Source organism: Chelonoidis abingdonii, chromosome 3, assembly GCF_003597395.2.
Source record: "Chelonoidis abingdonii isolate Lonesome George chromosome 3, CheloAbing_2.0, whole genome shotgun sequence".
NCBI classification, from domain to species: Eukaryota; Metazoa; Chordata; order Testudines; family Testudinidae; genus Chelonoidis; species Chelonoidis abingdonii.
The window spans coordinates 97,586,854-97,607,008 of record NC_133771.1 but is presented as its reverse complement, the minus strand read 5'-3'; the positions used below and the strand labels follow the sequence as shown (position 1 = coordinate 97,607,008).

Below are 20,155 nucleotides of genomic sequence, written 5' to 3'. Positions count from 1 at the left end.
GATTTGCAGGCACAAGTACAGTACATTTATTTACAGTAACTAGCAAGAAGGACCAATGTCCTCCATCCCCCTACATGAGAGTAATCTGGATATGAGACAATATGACTGGATACGTGATTAGTTGTCCAAGGCCAAATAATGAACCAGGAATAGAATTTAGGTGGTCCTTGCTCCTAGTCACTCTAGAAACTGTACTGAACTGCTTTCTAATATTACACACTATGTTTTTAAATATACCGGCACTTCAATTTAGCCTCTAATTTTACAGGTGTCGTTTTGTAGTGTATATAACTGAAAGAAAATGTGAGAGGCTTTATCAGCCTACATGATTTGTGGGAGTGAACATGCTGACATCTACTTCTTATAATTGGTCCCAAATATAATTGCACAGACAAAAGTAGCTTTCAAAATGAGAACTAATATTATAGTTGGCACTAGGAATAAAACTAAATAAACACAAGTAACAAAAATTAATTTCTGTAAACCCTCAAAACAAGAAGTGATTTAAAAGCCAAACAACAACAGTATTGGGAGATACTCATCTTATTTTTTGTTGCATTTCTTCCATCAAATAGGACTTTCACTGTATGTCATGTATTAGTTGCTGGAAGAAATGGTATTAGAAATTCAGCACTATTTACAGCAATAATCAGTGTGTATTTTATTCCTCAACCCCTGAGCTGTTCTGTGCCATTCTGGCTGGAGGAAGTTTTATAAGGCAGCCTCAAAATCGTTTAGCTTAGGGCTTGTCTTCACAGCACGCTAAATCGGTGCTGCTGCAATCGATTTAGCAGGGTCAATTTAGCAGATCAGGTGAAGACATGATAAACTGATGTGAGCACTCTGTCGACTTCAGTAATCCAGCTCAATGAGAGGTGGAAAAGCTATGTTGGTGGGAAAGCATCTCCTGCTGCATAGTGCAGTGTAGACCCTGTGACCCACACATCCCGCGGCCCGCGCTGCTTCTCGCAGCCCCATTGGCCTGCAGCAGTGAACCATGGCCAGTGGAAGCCACGATCAGCTGAACCTGCAGACGTGGCAGGTAAACAAACCAGCCCGGCCCACCAGGGGCTTTCCCTGAACAAATGGCAGACCGGCTTTGAGAACCACTATTGTAACTTACATTGACTTAAGTGTAGACAAAGCAGAGAAGCTCTCAACATACCAGCTATATCCTGGATGAAAATGAACTACTATAAGATTGTTTAAAATCTGATCATATCATCTGCCAGCTCAGTACAAAGCTATTTCACAACTGGTTAGGTCCTAGGGAACATAAATATATCCCTAAGGTACTGCCAGGCAATATGCAGCCTTTACTGTGTACCGCTGAGGAAAACCCAGCTGAATTCCAAACACTATTTTCAGAGCTACATGCCCAATCAAAAGCCCAATTTCTATACATATTCTTCCCCCTTTCTCCTGCTGCCTTTCCTGCTCAGCTCTAAACTACTATGAGCAGTCACCGGACACAGGAATCCTTTCCACAACAACATACCTTTTAAGTTCTCCAAATTGTTACTGATTTAATCCCACAATTCCTATTCAATGGAAACTCCCATTGACGTCAGTAGGCGTTTTAGCTGAGCATGGACTGTACAATTCAGCCTTGTTAACTGTACTTACTGATTGCTTATAATATGTGCACAGCACAGTACATATTGCCAAAGAACCAAAGCTAGATTGTTGCAAAGGATGAAGACTATAATTATAGGCTCATTTTAATGTTAATCTTTCCTAGTTCCTAAAGCAATATTAAAACACACTTATTAATGAGGATGAAATATTTCACATCTGCTAAAGGCTGCAATTCTGTCTGAGCAGATATGATTTCGTGAAGAAATCCTAAATATCCACAGGCCCTATTTCCCTACCACAGGACTGAATACTGATAGCAAAGAGAGCTCAAGCTGCACTTAAATGGTGCATTGGCTCCATGCAGAGAGGTGAATTTCATGATGGTGTGATATGAAGATTTCATTGGCACTCATTTAGTATCAGCTGAATAACTCAACCATGGCTTTATCCCTTTTAAGCAATATGGTCATTGCAAGTTCATTCAGTACCACATCATCAGGTATTCTCTGTAACGTATATGAATATACACATATACAAATACATTCCAAATTATACCTTTCTAGCAAGCATATAAGTGGTTTCCTTTTCTGAACTTTCATTATGTCACAGCAAATATTTAAATCTCTGTCTCAAACTCATTCACATCCAAGTGTTCCACCACAACCACAACCAAATTGTAACACTAGTGTCACAGGAGAACAAGGTCAAGTTTAATTATTGTACAAGCACAGCTGGTACTTTGAGTATTTAGTGAACAAACACAGATGTTAATATTTAAATCATTTTTAATGCATGTTAAGAAAAGCTTAATGTACTTTTGGTGCAGATCCATATTTTTAAAAAATGGTCTCTATTATATATGAAAAATAATTTACACTAGATCATACACAGAGAGAGAGAGAGAGAGAGAGAAGGCAAGTTCAGATGACATATATTCTACTATATTAAAGAAATTAGCAAATGAATTTACTATCCCAGCCCTCTGTGGTTCTGAAGCCAAATTAGTGATCAACATTACCCAAAAGAGCCAAGAGTAGTGTGAATTTATTGCTGCATTTTACTATAGTACTGTATATTCATATTTAAACAGTATGACAGGGGAAACATTTAGTTTATATATTATTCTCACAGCAAAGTGACTAACCAAGTATTAAGTTATCGACTACAATTATCATGACAGAAATCTTAATGTTATTTAAAGCATGCTTATTCAGAATTATGGGTTATCCATACTTCAAATGATGATACCTCCAGTGCTGCAAAATGAGATTCAGCTTTCAAAAACCCAAGCTGATACATCTGACAAAAAATACTCCAAACACAAGTATTGACTCGGAGGGGGAAGTATGGAAGGCAGTAATGATAAAAGAAATGATGATAGCAGAGACTAAATAAAAGGGATTACCTTTTAAAAGTCAACATTTATCTTCAGTTATTTACACAGTGGCAAATGAGATACCACAGTTATTTCCTATTCAAAATATAGGGAAATGTTATGTTCTCATAAATAACACTGAGCAGTAATTGTTGATGAATGCTGACTTTCTGACCACAGTAAATAAGAGATAACAAAACAGTTAGACCAACTTTGGCCACCCATCCACAGAAGAATCAAATCAAGTAAGTAATAGGCCCCCTCTGTGAGCCTGTGGTACAACTGCACCTGGAACGTGGTTCATACTTGGAATCTCATTGTTATGATAATTCTGGCAAACTGGAGTGCTAAAATGACTACTGGGGACAAGAGGCATAACCAAACTCTACAAATCTTTGGTGACACTGAACTCGAAGGAAGGGAAGATTGAGCATAATAAAAAAAGGAGCATAACTAGGAGTGATGGGATAAAATTAAAAGGAAAACTTAAAACAGGAAAGATTTTTAAAAGAAAGCTATTAGCTTGTTGAGTAATCTTCAAGAGAGGTTTCTTCATCTGTTTAAAGTTAGACTGTACCAAACATTATTTGACCAGCTGTGTTTAGTAAGCAAATTGATTTGTGAAAATTTTCACAAATAAATTGTCATGTTTGGTTTGCTATGATCCTTGGAGGGTCATTTGATTAGTTATCCAAATACTCATTGCTAACCACCACATACTCATGAAAATACAAATTCAAGTAGTTTCACAAATTTTAGCACAAATGTTCATTTATCCAAATATTTATGCTGGAAGGGGTTTTGTTTGTTTGTTTATTTGTGTGTACTTGGTGTTGGTCTCCCATTTAATAATCCAGGGAATAGAATACCACCATATGATTTAGACAGCCACTCACAAAACATCAGTATTGAACACCAAACCGTAGAAGCAATCAGTTCACAAATACTCTGAAGGATGAAAATCATTGAGCACAACAATTTACTTTTGAATAGTATATATAGGGCCCAGAATGGGCTAGCACCTATTGGGCATACCTGCATTTATTTCATGCCGCCTTCTTGCTCTTCAGAATCTAAGCTTACTTTTTTAAAAAAAAGAAAATGTCTAGCTGAGAGAGTCTCAGAAACATGACCTGAATCTCACTGATGTTATGACCTCTGCCTACATTTGCAAAAATTGAAACAATAAGTCTAAGAGGTGTGAGCTGCCCTATTCATTTCAATGGGTGCTAACTCCGTTGCCCCATACTAATACTTTAAAAATTACCATTGTTAACTATTTCACTGTTCCTCCAATCATGTTAAAAAGGGAGGGGTGGGGCAGCTGGAAAAAGGTTCCAGTTAGGAAGATCTTCACAATCTACTCTGTGACAGCTCATTGTGCCATATGTGAGTGAGTTGGAAGGTTACTGTCTTTTTTTTGCCCTCTCCATCCACCCTTATCAAGGATTCATACTCAAGGAGACTCAGCCAAGAGGAGCCAAACAGGGCCCTTGAGTCCCATCAAGGAGAAACCAAACCCAGAGAGACCTGCAGAGTCCCTGGGTGTATCTGGGTCCCACTGAGGGCAAGCCATGCCCAAGGAGCACAGAAAGCAGGCATCATAATATTTTGAACATCTCCACCATCTACTATGGGAAGTATCTCGTGTGCAGAGATTACAAGAATACATATAGCTTTGCTTTTTTCTAACTGATCCCTGAGCATAAAAATTTATGAAAATCAGACATGCTCATGAATGATTTATTAACCAAATGTGGGGTTCAAATCTTGTTTGAAATAGATAATTATACTGGTCTATCAATAAATGGACATTAGGGGACATTTTTGTACTGACAGGCAGATAACTAGATGACCTAACAGGTCTTTTCTATCTTTGGATGCTATGGTTCACATCAATATCTTTCTTTGAGTTTGTCTGGATTTCTTAAAGATTTCTATTTTTATAGCACGTCAGAGTGAAACAGCATAACCTGCATGAACTTGTAACTGCTGTGACATGATTAAACTTAGTTAAACTGGATTGGTATGCATATTCCAACCTACATGGAATAGAAAGCATAAGATTAAAACTTTCATTCTTATGGTGCACTAAAGGATTGGTTTTTGGAAATTACTTGCATCTTTCTAGGAGTGTTTTAATTTAGGTTTATGGTTTTTTTAAAGGAGCTTTCATCAGTTACAATGCAGCATTTCATAATCAACAGAATATAGACAGACACTGTAGTGAATTATTTCACCATTTCAAAAGGGACATTAGCAATTTAAATTAAAAAACTGGATCAGCTTGCACCCCAAGGTATCTGCAATTAACAGAAGTTAACAAGAAATAATCCTTATTTTATCTCTGCTTTTGGGATTTCTGATCTGCTCAAACACTTCATCAAGATTTTTTTGTTAGCAGCAAAAGGCTTTGAAGACATAAACAAGTCAATACACAGATCTTCATATTCCTAGTGCCTACACTGACACTGCTAAACCCAAAATGGAATTTATTTTCTGCTCAGATTGTTGGAACAATTAGCATTCTCTACAGACTGAAAATTGAGTTAGTAGGGATGGCTACTAAATAAAAATTCTATTTCATGAAATAAAAATTCTATTTCATGAAAACTTTAAGTTTCCAACATCTTTCATTCTGCATTGAAAAGAAATCTAGACCTTTTGATATTTTTCACAAGAACAACCACTCACACAAAAGAGACAGATACTTAATAGTCCAGTGATTAGGTAACACATCCAGGATGTAGGAGATCCAGGTTTAAGTCCACACTGGGGCTCATTTGGAATAGGACTCAAATGTGTCTCTCCCAGGCCACGTCTACACTACGGGATAATATAAAATTAGCTAAAATTGGTTTTATAAAACTGATATTATAAATTCGATTTCATGCGGCCACACTAGGCACAGTAATTCAGCGTTGTGCGTCCATGGTCCGAGGCTAACGTCGATTTCTGAAGCGTTGCATTGTGGGTAGCTCTTCCGTAGCTATCCCATAGTTCCCGCAGTCTCCCCCGCCCCTTGGAATTCTGGGTTGAATCATTATTGTCGCGGGTGGTTCTGGGTAAATGTCGTCAGTCATTCCTTCCTCCGGGAAAACATCAGCTGACAATCCTTTCGCGCCGTTTTTCCCTGGATTGCCCTGGCAGACGCCATAGCACGGCAACCATGGAGCCCGTTCAGCCTTTTTTTTTTCCGGCACCGTATGTGTACTGGATGCCGCGGACAGAGAGGCGATACTCCAGCGCTACACAGCAGCATTCACTTGCTTTTGCATGATAGCAGAGATGGTTACCAGTCATTCTGTACCGTCTACTGCCGGAGTAAACTGGCAATGAAATGACAGTTATCTCTCCCCCTCTGTACTGTCCGCTGCTATCATGAGTGCCCCTGGCTGAAATCGGCCGGGGGCGCAACGCAAAAGCAAAATTGGGATTGACTCACTTGGGACTGAGTCAATCCCTCCCTTATGGTTTCTAAAAATAGAGTCAGTCCTGCCTAGAATAAGGGGCAAGTGTATTAGAGGACCAGTGTATCAGAGCACAGCTGCTCCGTGTCAGTATTCACAGGGGGTGCCCCTGCAACAACCCCACCCGTTGCTTCCCTCCTCCCCCAACCTTCCTGGGCTACCGTGGCAGTGTCCCCCCCCATTTGTGTCATGAAGTTATAAAGAATGCAGGAATAAGAAACAGAGACTTGTTAGTGAGATAAAATGAGGGGGAGGCAGCCTCCCGGGGCTATGACAGTCCAGGCAGTACAGAATCTTTTCTTTACACAGGAAAGGGAGGGGGCTGATGAAGCTCAGCCCCCAGTTGCTATGATGAAGACAGTTACCAGCCATTCTGTACCATCTACTGGGAGTAACTGGGAGTCATTCCCATTTTTACCCAGGCGCCCCCAGCCAGCCTCACCTGAGGCCAGCCAGGAGCACTCACGGGCTGATGGCGACGACGGATATCAGTCATATTGTACCGTCTACCACCGGGGAGGGGGAGAGGAGCGGATACTGCTCTTCACTGCTGCAGCATCGCGTCTACCAGCAGCATTCAGTACACATAGGGTGACATTGAAAGAAGTCAAGAAATGATTTCTTTCCCTTTTCTTTCACGTGGTGGGGGGGGAGAAGAAACTGAGGAGCTATTCCCTGAACCACGCCAGACACTGTGTTTGAACCTACAGACATTGGGAGCTCAGCCAAGAATGCAAATACTTTTCAGAGACTGCTGTGGACTGTGGGATAGCTGGAGTCCTCAGTACCCCCTCCATCCATGAGCGTCCATTTGAGTCTCTGGCTTCCCGTTACGCTTGTCACGCAGCGCTGTGTATCCTGGAGTTTTTTTTTCAAACGCTTTGGCATTTCGTGTTCTGTAACGGAGCTCTGATACAACAGATTTGTCTCCACATACAGCGATCAGATCTAGTATCTCCCGTACGGTCCATGCTGGAGCTCTTTTTGGATTTGAGACTGCATCGCCACCCGTGCTGATCAGAGCTCCACGCTGGGCAAACAGGAAATGTAATTCAAAAGTTCGCGGGGCTTTTCCTGTTTACCTGCCCGCTGCATCCGAGTTCAGATTGCTGTCCAGAGCGGTCAGTGGTGCACTGTGGGATACCGCCCGGAGGCCAATAACATCGATTTCCGTCCACACTAACCGTAATCCGATATGTTAATATCGAATTTAGCGCTACTCCTCTCGTCGGGGTGGAGTACAGAAATCGATTTAAAGAGCCCTTTATATCGATATAAAGGGTGTTGTAGTGTGGACGGGTACAGCGTTAAATCGATTTAACGCTCTTTAAATCGATTTAAACGCGTAGTGTAGACCAGGCCTCAGATGAGTAGGAGCTTCTCTCTCTTTCTCTGCTTTTTACTAGAATTTCAATTGCAGAGCTGAGAAACCTTTTGTTTTCACAAAAAGTTGCAGATTCCACAAATCAGCATTTCTGACAAAAAATACTTTGTTGAAAAATTCCTGACCATCTGTAAGAGTTAAAACCTTCTTAGAATGAGCAAGGTCTCTTATTTTTATTTTTATATTTTAAAATAAATCTATGGGAACTGAATGTGTCTCTAGATACTGGATATACAGTAGAGTGTATTGTAGTTCATTTACATGCCAGTTGCATGTTAGGTGACCAAAAGAATCAATGGATTTTGCATGGATGCTCCGACAAAGTGGGTATTCACCCACGAAAGCTCATGCTCCAAAACGTCTGTTAGTCTATAACGTGCCACAGGATTCTCTGCTGATTTTAATTAATGTTTATATATATGATAAAGCAGAACAAATAATATTTCTTGTTTACTTTCCCATATTTACATAACTGAAAACTGACTAACTTCAGAACTAAATTTGGTAAAGGATTAGAACATAATAGCTTTGGAGCACTTCTGACCATTTTTGCATGGGGAAATGTATTATATCTGATTGAGAAAGAATCTAAGTTACTCATGACCCTTATTAATCTAATATCCAAGAACCTCAAAACCGTTAATGAATATAGCCTCACAGCACCCTTCCTCAGATAGGAAAAGACTGCTAGCCCTACTTTACTGATGACACACTGAAGCACAAAAAGACTCTTAAGTGACTTGCCCAAAGTCACCCAGAAAGTCTAGGGTGCCTTGAACCCAGGTATTCAGAGTCCCTAGCCAGCCCCCTAAACATTGGACCATCAGATCTATTTTAAAACCAACTGAGTCACCCTTCCTCACTGCTTGAAGGGTAACTTTTTTCATGTCACTTTTCAAAAGAATTTTTAATTATATGAACCCAGCCTACATGTGTGCTAGCACCTAAAAGGATGGTAATAACTGTTGTAATCTTTTGATTCAAGGATCTGTGAACCATGATGGATTTGGGCAATAATCAGTCAACTGGAAAATCCACTTTTTAGTGAAAGGATAGAGAGTCTGAGCCATTAGGTGAATAAAATATGTGTTTTTAACTCTACGTGAGCAGGCAAGTAGTATTCCCCTCCCTGCAGTAAACTGTAACACTTTCTCTCAAACCATTGTTTCCTGTGCTCTCAATTTCCATACACCTTTATTGACTTCCTGGCATGCTATTGACCTAAGCTGCACCCATTCACTACAGCTTTTAGAGATTTTGTTTCAATGGTAACTAGGGCTATATAACATACATTCTGTGACAAAGTGCTTTAAGGAAGTATCTGCTTAGGATATTGATTTTTTATTTATTTATTTATTTTAATAAAGAAACAATTCGGACTAAAAACCTGTTGTGCCCTTTTTCTACTCTTAAGGCCTGTGGGAAGTTCTATTCGAAAAACGGTCTCAGCTCCCAGAGTCAGCCTGATGTAGACTTGTGAAAATCTTACTGTTATTTCAGCGTGAGGAGGGAGCTGTCCGTGGGCACGTTTTAGAGCCAAGAGAATAATTCCCGCAAATACCATTTAGGCCACAGAATAATCCTGGCAGCGGAGTTTGTGGAATTTTTGCAGATGTCGAATGAAAAGACTCACACAGAAAGCACTTGGCTGGCTGTGAACAGAAGAGTGCACCGCTCTGAGCTCCTTCTCAGCCTTTCTTCGTCGTTCCAGGATCAGCAGAAAGATGTAATCAGCGATGTGGGGAGAGGAGGGGAATCAGGTCCTCTCCCCCGATGTAAATTATCCGGTAGCACAACACGATCTGGGACCACACCAGCAGGCACCGTACCCCCCCGGCCCGTTCCCAGCACTTACCTGCCTACCTTCCAGGCTAGGGAAGGAAGCATCGGTCCCCCGGCTCGGGAAGAGCTCAGTGCCTTCTCTAATTGCTTCCCGTTTCAATCCCGTGTGGGGAGCCACAGCTGCGCCGGACTTCAGCACTTCCTACCAGGGAGACTTTTCTTCAGCTGGCACTTAACATACCTGCCCGGGAACGAACCCAAAGTGCCACGCTGGGCAGAAGAGAGACACTCCCGAGCTGGGGGCCGCCAGGGCAACCCCCGTTGTGAAACAGAGCGCCCCCAAATATGGATTTGCGTTGAAATCACCGGCTAGGGAGGCAGGCAGGAGGGCGGGCGGGGGTGGGAGGGAGGTGGATTTCAGCACTCCGCGGGCAGGACTATGAAGAATCAAAGTATTTAAAAAAAAATCCACGACTCCCAACAGCTCAGCTGATGGGAAAGCTCAGTTACACGGCACCAGGCGATAACAGACTGCGGTGGTGGGTTTTAAGAGCGCGCGCTAAACGCAAATCTGAATCCACCACGCAGCAGACCTTAAAACCTGGGGAACTTTGGCTTGTCCCAAGCAGAAGCCCCTGTACTCACCAGTCACTCGGTGGAGCAGACGCACACAAATGAGCTTCCAGAAGCGATCGGAGTTTCCCTGCTTTGCCCCCTTCCTGACTGACAGCCTCTGGCTTGCAGCCTTCTCAGTCCAAGGAGGGCACCGCGCAGCTAACCATCAGGGAGGAGCAGCTCACACTCCCGTGCCAGCTGGAGAAATGAGCATCGAGGCGGAGGGAGGGAGTTACGGGGATGCACCCTCTCTCTCTCTGGCTTCTCTGGAGATCTCACTAAAGCGCTCCAGTTAGTGTCCGGGGGAGTGATTCATACACCCTCCCCTTAACCCTTGAGACAGCGGCGAAGTCAGAACGCAGGCCGTATCCATACAGCGCGTATCAAGAGGTGGCAGCAGCCAGCGGTCCCGGGCTTTCTTGTCTGCTCTGACAGTTTCATTCAATTTGCCCTCTTCACCCCACCCCAGTATGTTATTAAATCCCAGGGGCGGGCTGGATGAAAGGGGCTGTTGCTGGAATGTTTGAATTTCTGTGCCTCTAGGTGACAATGGGAAACTACAGAAAGTAGAGATTAAATAGACCAGGAAAAGGTAAAGAGCTGGACCCGCAGGCAGCCTGGAGCATGAGTGCCACACCCCCCTCCAAATGGATTTGACCCAGGGATCGTGCCTGAGCCGTCCAATTTTTGGCCCTCGCACCCCAAATTCCATGGCATGCATAGAGAATAAATTTAGCCATTCCTAACACACACACCCCTCTCTGACTCTGATGCAGACAAAAAAAAGCGCCATAAAAACCTGGATCAATTTTTGCCCCCTTCCACAACCCAAAGCGTACCAGTACATTATTAAAGAACACAAGGGCTGCTGCACCTTGCATTAGTGGAAAAATGTTGACCCTGGTGCATCTTCACCCAAGAGCACTGGGAAAATACACCCAGTAATTGGATCCCTCTCCTTTTTAATTTCAGTTCACTACATTCCACAGTCTTTGTACAATGTGGAGGATATCCGCCAATCAAAACCAATAGTACATCTCCTGGATCCTACATGATCAGAAACTTCAACACATTCTGCTGCATGAGCAAAGCAAAACACAGATAACTGGCACTTAGATGTTGCCAGATTCAGCCTTTTTTTTCTTTGGCCACAAACCTGCACACAGTCCACTACATGTACTATGAAAATCTAGCCTCTAGTACATCCTGATGCACAAGAACTTGAAAAGTCCAAATATGGACCCATCGGCTTCCAGCAAAGTGTAAGTTATTTTTTCATTTAAACTCCAAATCTCCCCTCTCCCCAGATAGACAGCAATTGCAGCCATCCTTTAACATCAAATAAACCTGTATCTAATTCATCATGTTTCAGTGAAATCTTAATAATGGAGATCCTCACATTTTGATCTTTCTCCACACAACCAAATTTCATGCCAACAGAACTTGTCTAAGCAGATGTGGATGACGTGAGTTTAGCTGATCAACTCTTGACTTAGACTTTCAAAACAGTCTAGGAGATTTAGACTCAACTTCCATTAATTTTAAACATATTAATGGAAGATGTGTATCAAATCCCCAAGACAGTTTTGAGAAACTCATTGTATTGGATACAGATTTTTCTGATGTATTCCTCTGTCTGTTTAGACCCAGGTACAGTAGGAGCAATTAACTTGTTCTCTATTCATGCCATGAATTTTGTAGTCACTGGTCCAGCAAGACTGATGTGCTTGATCTGCAATCTTGCAATGTTCACTCTCCAGAACATGTCAGAGTGTGTGTGTGTTTTCTCTGATTTACTAAAGTTTGGGGTTTGAGGCCAAAAACCAGCAGGATTCAACACTACTCAGAAGTTATCTTTAACTCTTTTCTGAAGTGATCTGGTATTTTAAATACACAGTCCCTGTCACACTCCACCCCGTCCCTCTCTTTTGAAAAGCACGTTGCAGCCACTTGCATGCTGGGATAGCAACCACAATGCACTGCTCTCTGTGGCCGTTGCAAGAGCTGCTAATGTGGCCATGCCAATGTGCTTGAATCTGACAGTGTGGACACACTGCAGCTCTTTCCCTACTGTGGTCTCCAAGAGCTGCTTTAACTCTCAGCGCTCTACATCTGCAAGTGTAGCCATGCCCTTTGTCAAGCCGGATCTTAAAAACCTCTAAGGATGGAGATTCCACCACTCCCTAAGGGTATGGCTACACTTGCAGCTATACAGCGCTGGCTGTTAAAGCTGTCTTCGTACAGCTGTGTAGGGAAAGAGCTGCAGTGTGGCCACAGTGACAGCTCCCAGAGCTGCAGTGTGGCCACAGTGACAGCTCCCAGAGCTGCAGTGTGGCCACATTTGCAGTGGTGTTGGGAGTGGTGCATTATGGGCAGCTATCCCAGCATTCAAGGGGCTGCAACGTGCTTTTCAAAAGAGGGAGGTGGGGTGGAGTGTGACAGGGAGCGTGGGGGAAGAGAGTGGATTTTTGGAGCTGACTGTGTCAGCTCCTTGCCTTGCAAGTTCCGATCCCGTCCCCCACCCCTCTCTCATTCACTAAATGCAAATAGCCTTGTTTTTTTCCTCACAGACCAGATAAGCAGCTGCTCCGAAACAGACACCCCGCCCCCACTCGCCACATTGCTTCTCTCCTCAAGCAAACACTAGCTGTGGACATTCCAAAGGAATCCCCCTGCCTGCCTCATTCACAGCAAACAGGAGCTGTGTTTTTTTTTTTTAGATAAGCAGCTCTGGGAGCCCCGAGTTCACAACGAAACAAAGAGAGTCATTACAACAAAACAGAGTGTTTTCTTTACTTAAAAGCATTATGGGAAGGTTCCAGAGGTCAGTTACAGCGTAGTAAGATTAATCACTGTTTACACTGGCACTCCAGTGCTGTTCTCTTTATTCCTCTCCTCGAGGTGGAGTACATGCAGCGCTGTAGCCGGGGAGATACGGCGCTGTATGTGCCTTGCCAGTGTGGATGGGGAGTGAGTTACAGTGCTGTAAAGCCACCACCAGTGCTGTAACTCTCAAGTGTAGCCAAGTCCCCACTTTTAACAACACTTTCAACCTGGGCTACCTGTCTTATTTGAGGCTGTAGGCTAAAACCCGAGTGCAGCTTTCATTTGGGCTGGTAGTCCACCCATTTAGCACTGAGGACACAGGCTAAATCATTCCAGCGCTGATATTCCTCCAGTGATATTCCACAGTTCCCCTTTGTGCCCAGAAGGACAAATTCTCCCACAATTCACTGGGGGGAAATGATTGAGCAACTCATCTTACTGTAGCACAAAAAACCTTGGGATATGCCCTCAGAAGTCCCAATGACACACATGGGAGAGTACAGTATCAGGGAAGACACAGTAACTCAAATATGGCTTTGCAGCATGTTTTTTTTTTTTTTTTTTTTTTTTACACCCAGTCCAGGCTAACCTGGGGCTTGGACCAGTTTGCTGATCAGCTCCAAGAAAGGAGCACTTTTATTACCCTGTCTGCAGCACCTAATGGTGAATCAGTTGGTGGCACTCTCCCATCTGATACAGGCTTTGTACTTTCTCAGATTCATAGATTTTTAAGGCCAAAATGGCCCATTAGGTTACTTAATCTAAACCTCTTCCACCAGCCTGGGCTCCCTTACTGTCCTGCTGAGCCAGGCCCTCAAGCCTCCTCCAGCACACACAGGTAGTGACATGCCCAGCTGCAGAAAGACACAGACATTGAAATCAGCTCTGCATGGGAGGACTCAGGGAACTGTCCAGCACTCAAGTGCACACATCCTCTGAAGTGTAAGCCCCAAATTGCATTGTCTTGCATTGCACAGAGAACAGTACAGAGTAAGCTCGTGAAATTTGCTCCCTCCCTAAATGTGGAAGAAGACGTGCACAGTTTTTTCTTCCCCAGTTATGAATTCCAGACTGGTTTCAGAGAAAACAAAAACAAGTTTATTAACAACAAAAGATAGATTTTAGGTGATTATAAGGGTTAGCAAACAGATCAAAGCACATTACTGAGCAAATAAAACAAAACACACAAGCTAAGCTTAATACACTGAAGAAACTAGTTACAAGTAGTAATTTCTTACCTTAAATGTTGTTTTAGACAATTTGCAGAGGTTTTTGAAGGCAGGCTGCTCTTGCCTGCAGCTTAAAACTCCAGGTATTTCTTTCACAGGCCAGACACCTTCCCAGCCTAGGCTCAGTCCTTCTGTCCCCCAACTATCCTTTGTCTTTGTTTCTTCGATATTTCCAGCAGTCATCCTTCGTGCAGATTCATGGAGAATGAACACTGATTAAGTCACTCCTTGGCCTTAAATAGGTTTTACATATGGTGGGAACCCTTTGTTTTCCAGCGTGGTCCCACTCCACAGTGGAAAAACACTGATATTTTATCATGGAGTCCAGTACCAGGTACATGATCACATGACCCTGCAGTGTCAAAGCAGCCATGAGTCAAAGGTTGTTTGTAGCATCCTAGGAAACTTCTCAGGAAGATGGGAGATTAGCATCTTAGAAGACCTATTGTTCTCCCCAGTGGCCATCCAGACTGATTGCATTCTGTTCGGTGGGCGTTCCCCAGGTGTAAACCCACTTGTAATTGATACATAGTCAATATTCCTAACTTCAGATATAGAAATGATACTGGCATACAAATAGGATAATCATATTAAGTGTGAAGATTATATGGGAAATTTATGCAGAGAAGTTAAAAAATACCTGTTAATTGTTCTTCCATGAAAATAATATTCAGATAAAAATTTATACTCACCCACTCACTTTCCCCATCCAGGAGCTAGAAATTAGTGAGATTTAAGTGTGATAGGTTACATTGTATCTAAATCTTATGGGGGCACATGAGGAATAGTAAGGTGAGGACAGGAAACCTAGAGCCTCCCTGAGTGTTCGACTGCTGGGCCAATGACACTTCTTAAATACTCATTGGGCCAGTGACAGAGACACAGATAGAGTATGAATGATTCTGTAATCCAGTGGCTAGCGCACCCACTGGGAAGGTTGGAGATCCCAGTCCAGTCTCCCTGCTCCAACCACTCTTTCATTATTTAGCCACAGTGAAACGGCTTCAACAGGAGGAATGGAGGGACCCCTACATCAAAATACCTCATAGCTCAGTGGTGTGAGCACCCTGGTGAGAGACCCCTATTCAAATCCTCTTCCCCTCATCTGGTAGAGAGGGTGGCATTGAACCTGGGTCTCCCACATCCCAGATAAGTGCTCTAACCACTGGGCTAAAAGTTATACGGTGAGTATAACAGCAGCACTTCTTAATTTTGAATAGGACCTGGTCCGGTAGGCATGTTCAAAGGGTCCCTATTAAATCGGACCCTGCATACAAGTTATGTGGCTGAATGCCTGTTCCCCTGGGTCTTAGGTGGGAGATAGAGAGGGCCAACAGTGCACATGCTCAGACGTAGAAACATAGACATCTTGGGAACTTTTACCCTGAAAACTTACATGCTGAGTGACTTTAGGAGCCTACAGGGTCTGGTAGAAGGTTTATGGATTGCAAAGGAGCCAAAACAGAAACATAGGCATCTAAGTACTTTCAGAGATCCCACCCACAGACCCCAATGGGTAAAGACTATAATTTACAGTTGGTAAAGTGAGAAGATCTTCTAATAGTGTGTGGCTGTTCCTACTGCTGAACTGAGGGAAATGACTATGGTTTTCCTACAAGGAGCATGTCAGTCATACTTGTGCTCCACTGTAGCATAGAGCTATTGAAACAAAATGGACAAGATGTGTTTTCTGCCACAAGCAAGCCTTGAGAGAAGCATGGAGCATTACATTTTAGAACCACTAACATGTTTCTTTATTACAAACTGTTATTCCTTTGATTTATTTTCAATAAATTTCTCTCTGTGGTAGAATGACTGTCACTTCACAAACAGGTTTTAGATCTCAAAAAGCTCAAAAGTTTCCAGGCAAGCCTTTTGATGTGCTGACTTTGTAATGTTTGTATATTTTTAGACACCTAGAGGATTAGGAAAAAATCCTAAAGGTATTTGAGCAATACCAGTACCAAATATGTCTTTACTTATATTACACTCTACATATTGTTGGACATTTTTTATGGAAAAACCACAGGTTTAAATAAAGACTGCTCAATATTTCAGCAAGTGATATCATGAAAAACCACACCCAATCCACCAAAGAAAACACTGTAAATAATAAGTGTTGTTGGGATTCTCTGCCTCCCAGGGAACTTCTCATCTGATACAAACTGTAAATTATTGTTGTTACTGACAGGGGTCCACAATCCTCCTATCTGGGTCTGTATATGCCTGTGACAATGTGATTCATTGTGAGATGGCTAAGATTCCTCTGTTAAAGGGGGGTTAACACACAATGAAACACAAACATACTGTGATATCTGTCTCACTGAAATATCCCACTTTTGCCACTTTCAGTTTAGTAACAATGAATTACAACAAAGCCCTTTATCTTTTGGCTGATTTGGGAACAAACAATTGTGGAATTCAATACACTCTGCATCTGTTTACACTGGGCTTGATTGTCAGACAGGCTGAACAGCCAGAGTTCCCATTGATGTGCATGCATTGCTCCAGCTGACCTTTAAAAATCAGGCTCATCTTTCAAACTGAGGGCAAAGGTTTGGTGACCGAGTAAGGGTTAGTCAACTCTTCCTACAGATCTGTGTTCACAGAGAAGCTGGAATTTTGCCCTACTATAGCCATATGTTAACAGCTCTTATGGAGGCACCAGCAGTTCAACTGGCCTTCATTAGCAAAAAGGTTCATGGACCTAACTCACATGTCCCAGAATTTCAGTGAGAAACACCAACTGACATTCTGATTCTGCATTTTCCCTTCCACACATACTATACTACCAAAGAGACAGACGGTTTGGTTTGAAGCTGAGCAATCTTATTTGCAAAATAATTGCCAATTCCCCATTGAGAAATACTCTACACTGTCCCAGATGAAAACAACCTGCATTAACCAGATCTGGACGCTGGCGTGCGGAAGATATCTTTCTTTGCCTGCAGCACAGCCATGATAGAAGAATTTTTAAAACTCTGTCCCAATTCATTAGCCTCAGAACAGGACTTCTGCAACCAATGTTCTAGCAGTCTGCTCTCCTGTTTGATCAACGGCAGATCATCTGAAAACCATGGTGACTCGTGAGAATAAAGTCAAGGTAATGGCATTTAGGAGCACAGCCAAGTTCTATAAAATGTACAATAGGAAGCAACTTTGCATAGAATGAAGATGGGCAGGAATATGGAATAAGTCTGTTCCATTTCTAATTTCTATGATTTAGCAACTCTGCATTATAGACTTATTTTCAAAATCCTGGGCATCATATACAAATCATGGCTACACTTAGACTGTGGAACAGCAACATATATTTATTTCAATATGCGTTGAAGTTACCTGAAAAAACAAAAACAATCTATTGATTCTCCTAGTTCAATTAAAATATGGGCAACCTTCCTGGGAATTTCATAGGACTTTTTATGGTTTTTACATTAAGCCTGTTAAATGCTAATTTAGAGGTTCTTAAGAGAAGTGATACTGCAGGGTTTGAAAAGCTACAAAACTGAGTGCTAAGCCTGCTATTTATGGTGAACAAGAACTGTATTGTTGAGTCCCCTCCAATTTAAAGGAATAAACAGCTATATGCTGCTTAGTACTTAACTATAACATGTTTTCAGTCCATCTTCTATTGTGTATATTTTTAAATGCAACTTACTACATAGCTCTTGCCTTCTTGTACTTTCCTTCCTTTCCTTCTGGGGCCTGATTTCCACAGTTGCTGAGCATCTATCACTCACATTGACTTCATTTGGAGAGTGGATACTTAGCATTTGTGCACATCAGGCTCATAGCATTTCATTTCCTGTGCTGCCTTTAACATCTGTCTCCTCTTTTCCTCCCTCCCACCCCACTTAACTCTCTTTTTTCCCTACGTTGTGTTGTCTATCTCCTCCTTTATATATTCTCCTTCCTTCTGCCCATAAAATCTTTCTTTAAATACCATATTTCTCCTATCAAAGGGGTAGCCGTGTTAGTCTGGATCTGTAAAAAGTGACAGAGAGTCCTGTGGCACCTTATAAACTAACAGAAGTATTGGAACATAAGCTTTCATGGCTGATGAAGTGGGTAATCACCCACAAAAGCTTATGCTCCAGTACTTCTGTTAGTCCAGTGGTCCCCAACCTTTTTGTGGCCAGTAGCACATTCATGTTTTCAGAAGAATATGGCAGGCACCAACAATTTTTCAAGACTTATTTTGTATTTGTACATTAAATAAGAAAATCATATTTAATATTACACAATATATGAATCCATAAGATAAAAAAGGTAATTTTACATGTAAATGGTATTAATTAAATTATTCAGCAATTACTCTTTCACCTTACCATGTGAATTTGCTCTTTCTATCTACCTGTAAGAAAAATTAAGAAGGAGTTTTTACAAAGTAAATACCAAACAGTTTTCATCTTATTTATTTTAAAAAAGTAAAACATTGTTGAACTGCTTGTCCAAATACATGTATTATTTTTACTTTAACATAGATAGCCAGTTATGGTTTATTAAAAATATTCTTTGTATTATTATTTGTATCTGGATTGCAATAAACAAACAAACAAACAAACATGAAAAAAAGTTAAACATAAGTTAATCATACACGCTCATCAGCACTTAATGGAAAATAGGTACCATTAATTCCCATGGTTTTTCTAAGAAAGTAAGTGTGATTTTTGGCGCTGCATTTCTTCAGCCATTTTTTCATAATTGGGAGAGTAGGATGATATTCCCATTCATAAGCAATTGTCAAGATGGGCATCTGTAAGCCGAGAGCTGCATTTTGATTTTATGATGTTCACTGATGAAAACAGAACTTTGCATAGATAATTGGAACCGAAATAAGATTTTATTTTGTATGCTACATTTAAGGCAGGAAATTTTTTTCGGACAACTAGATTCCAAAAGTTTTCATCTGTTGCACAGGATTTTAGAACAATATCATTTTGAAGGTTCAAAATCTCCAGTTCCACGTCTTCTTTTCTTACTTGAATGAAACTCGCAACTGATGTAGCCATTTCTGTTACCTCTATTTGGCAAGTAAAAGGATTCACAAGAAAGGCAACTAAAGGCTCACTGATGATCAGCTGTTGAAATCTCTATTCAAATTGTTCCAGAAGTGTTTGAAAGTGGATAACAAATAGTGATGGGTTAAAATCACTGTCACATATGATGTGTTAAAATCAGTCACATACCGTTTTCTTCATACTTGGGAAATGTACAAGAGACTTTGGCTTCATATGACATCCACAGGATCAGTTTTGCTTTGAATGATTTTACAGAACCTATCATTTGAGTCACATGTTTGTCTTTTCCCTGGAGCTCAAGATTTAAAATGTTCAATTTGTCAGTGATGTCGGCAAGAAAAGCCAAGTCCATTAACCAACTGGAGGCTTCTAGTTGCTCGAAGTTCTGATTTGTGGACTTCAGAAATTCTTTGATCTCTTCAATTAGGCTTAAATAACATGCAAGAACTTTACCTTTGCTCAGCCATCGTACTTGTGTGTGCAAGATAATATCAGATTGTTTATCATCAACATCTTCCCACAGGGCCTTAAAAAGTCGGTGTTGCAAAGGTTTCACTCCAATAGTTAATTATTTTAAAAATGACATTCATGACGTGTTGTAAAGAAAGAACTTTGATGCACAAAGCTTCTTGGTGAATAATGCAATGATAAGACAAAGTTTGGAAAGGATTCATTCTTCTTACAGAGTGCAATGAATCCATTGACGCTGCCCATCATTGCTGGTGCCTCATCAGAGGTGATCGCAGACAGCTTGTGTAGCAGCATACTAGTTGATGTTGCATATGATTCAAATAAATTACAGATGTCCTCACCCTTTGTTCGCCCTTTCATAGGCAATACTTTTAGTAACTCTTCTTTTATGGTGAAGTCACTAA

At 41.5% G+C, this 20,155-nt stretch overlaps 1 protein-coding gene across 2 annotated transcripts in view; it reads right to left on the bottom strand.

Moving 5' to 3' along the window:
- The window catches only part of PKIB (cAMP-dependent protein kinase inhibitor beta), a 155,359-nt gene that overhangs the window by 99,648 nt on the left and 35,556 nt on the right, over positions 1–20,155 (bottom strand). The window contains exon 1 of one of the 2 annotated variants that reach the window (XM_075063910.1): positions 10,235–10,409. The exons of the other annotated variant lie outside the window; for it this stretch is intronic. The gene's annotated coding sequence lies outside the window, so the exon portion shown is untranslated. Of the gene's footprint in view, positions 1–10,234; positions 10,410–20,155 lie in introns of those variants that run through there. 2 annotated transcript variants of the gene reach the window in all.